Below are 3,372 nucleotides of genomic sequence, written 5' to 3' on the forward strand. Positions count from 1 at the left end.
TTACAGCCTTGGAAACCCTGTGCAGGGTCGCTATGAGTCGGAACCGACTCCACGGCACTTAACAACAACTATTATTGTAGATTTATCTATTTCTTTCTTCAAGTCTATTAGAGTTTGTGTTATATATTTTGGAGCAGAAAAGGGAGAGGAGTGAGAGGAAAAAGGAAAAAAAAATTGTAGCCTAATATGCATATGACTTTAATGTCCTCTCTTCAGCTTCTTGCCTTCAAAGCTGCCTGAGAGATTTTAAGATGCCACTGTTGGCTGTTATGCTATATATACTCAGGATTTAATTTAATTTTCAGCCTGTTTTGTTTTTAAACTCTCTTTCCCTCTCTACAACCCTGTCCTGTCCTTTCCCGTATTAAACAAACAAACAAACAAACCAGTTCCTGGCCAGCTCTTGGGCTGAGAGTATCTGTGTGCATGTATGGCAGAAGAACCCACCATTGGTGAGGGTGGGGGGGTGTCAACTCACTCAGGCACCCCCTCTAGTCACCAAAATGGAGGTGCGCAAACAGGGGGGGTGACGGGGCAATGAACAGATACCAAAAAAAAAGAAAATCAGAACAAAGCAAAACCGACAAAGTGTATTGTCCACCTTTGCTCCAAGGTTCCCGCGGCATTTTTCCATGGTGTGTCTGCTGTCATGCCGTTTGGTTTTGCCCAAGTTGTCAGGCTTGGCGGCCAAGCCCAGCAGATTCAAAAGTGCATGATTTCTTACTTTTGCTACAAGTTCCACTAGCTATAAGCCTTCAAACCTTTTAAATATTCCTATCTCTGTGGTTGAGTTTTGGAGCTCTGCCCTGGATCTGCTTTGCCTGGTATTCTGTGGTATTGCTGACTGCGAACTTCACTGCACCTCCACCCTAGCCACCATCAAGCCCTATCTCCCCTCCATTTTTTTTTTTTTTTTTAAACAGACTTTTGTATATGCCATCCCACTGCCTTCTTGCCTGCATGGTTTCTGTAGAGAAATCAGAAATTAGTCTTACTGGGTCCCCCTGTTGTAGGTAACTTCATTTTTTCTGAGCTGTTCTCAGGATTTTTTCATTGTCTTTGATTTAGAAAATTTGATTATGATACATCTTGATGAATTTTTTGGCGGGGTTCTATCTTCTTTGGGGTTCATTCAGCTTCTTGAGTGCTTATCGTCTTGTCTTTTGTGATGTCAGAGAGGTTTTCTTGCAACAATTTTCTGTTTTCTATCATGTCTTCACATTCTAGAATTCTAATCACTGTAAGTTACTTCTCTTCATGATGTCCCACATAATTCTTAGGCTTTCTTCAGACTTTTAAATTCTTTTTTGATTGTTCTTCTAGCGTACTAGTATCGAGAGATATGTCTTCAAGCTAATTCAGGATTCCATTGATTCAAACCTATTCCTTTGTCCAGACCTTTCAATGTATTGCCCATTTCTGAAATCTCAGTATTAATATGGATTTCTATATTCAGTTTTTGCATTGTTTTGAAATTTGCATGTCAGTTCTTATAGTATTTTCCTATTTTCATTTTTTTTCCCTGTGTTCTCCTTTCTTTCCTTGATCTGTTAATCCATTGAAGGTACCTAAATAGTGTTTTTGAGTTCTTTCTAAGGTACTTCCACTACCTTTTTCTTTCTCAGAAACATTTTCTAGCTCTGCGTCTTGGTCATTTGTTTACTTCTCATTTCTTCGTATGAACTGAAATTATCTTTTGTCTCTGGGACATTGTAGTGTTGCATTAAATAGATGATTGTATGTTGGTGCATTCTTAGGCTCTCACCATTTCCTGGTGGCTGTGATTAGAGAATGGGAACATGTGCACTGTTTTCATTTCTCTGTGCAGCTAAGTTTAGAGTGGGTTTGGCTGGTATTGGCTGCTCTCAATGATCAGAAGCTGATATTGGTTCTTGTCCACTAGATAAAGCTGTAGTGGGTATGGCTGTGGCTGGGTTGTATAGGCATGGGTGCTGTCTCTCATTGGGTGGGTCAAGAGAACACACAAACACACACACACACTCAAAATCAAAACAGAACAAGCAAACAAACAACAGCAAAAATAGAAAATAATAAAGGACAAAAAACCCAGGCAGCAACAAGAAAAAAAGAATAAAAAGAGAAAAGTGGAACAGAAAAATGGAGTTGTAGAAGAGAAAAATATGAGAGAAAATAAAACACTATAAAAAACAGGGAGAAGGAAGACGAAAAGCAAAACTAGCGTGTCATAAAGAAAGATCAAAAGGAAAAAAAAAACACAGAGGAAATGAATAACAGAAGAAAAATTAAAGTGAAGATTGTTGTTGTTAAGTGCCATCGAGTTGGTTCTGACCCATAGTGTCCCCGTATAGGTTTTCTGAGGAGCGATTGACAGGTGAGCTTGAACTGCCAACCTTGCAATTCAAAGCGCTTTGCAGTCTGGTGCATTAACCCACAGTGCCACATCAGGACTCCCAAAGTGAAGACAGGATAAAAAACAAGGGAAGGGAACGAGAAAGAATAAACAAAAATAGTAAAACGCCAAAAGGGGAAAAAATAGGAACCAGTGCAGGTGTTGGACCCAGGAGAAATCCATGGGTGGGTTCCTGCCAGCTAGCCAATGATCTCACAAGGTGGGTGGGATGTGTTGTGGTAGTGGAGTTCCTGGCCCCAGATGAAGCTCCTATAGGCCTAGGTGATGTCTATGTTCAGAGCACCAATCGATTGTCTGTGGAGTCCTTTAATGTAGCTGGATTGTGTCTGCAGGGGGTTGGTTATAAGAATTTCTGCTAGACTAATACTGGTATGGTGGCTCTGAAGGTTCTAAAACTCAAAATTTCCCCAGTTTGAATTTGTCTGATGTCTCATGATTACATTTAGGTTTTGCATTTTTGGTATTAACATCACAGAAGGAAAGCTGTGTTCTCAATGCAACCTCCCATGGTGGGGTATTTACTTTCTCCCATTGTAGCTGTTCACTGTGTTCACTGGAGGTGGTCTTCCAGGCTTCTCCATTGTAGTCACTCTTTCCCGTTAACAATAAAGAGATATTTGAAACTAGGTATGTATCACATTTCTCATTAACCTTTTATTTACTGCATTGAAGGAATTGGCAAAGAACAAGGCACCAGGAACTGATGGAATAAAAATTGAAATCTTTCAAGAAAGTGAGGCAGCATAAGAGGAACTCACTCATCTCTGCCAAGAAATTTAGAAGACAACTATCTGGCAGACTGATTGGAAGAGATCCATTATTTGTGCCCATTCCAAAGAGAGGTGACCCAACAGAATGTGGAAATCATTGGGCAATCTCTTTGATATCCCATGTGAGTAAAGTTTTGCTAAAGGTAATACAGAAACGGCTACAATCATACATTGACAGAGAACTTCCAGAGGTTCAAGCCGGATTCAGAA

This window comes from Chrysochloris asiatica, unplaced genomic scaffold (genome assembly GCF_000296735.1).
Source record: "Chrysochloris asiatica unplaced genomic scaffold, ChrAsi1.0 scaffold00085, whole genome shotgun sequence".
Taxonomy (NCBI): Eukaryota; Metazoa; Chordata; class Mammalia; order Afrosoricida; family Chrysochloridae; genus Chrysochloris; species Chrysochloris asiatica.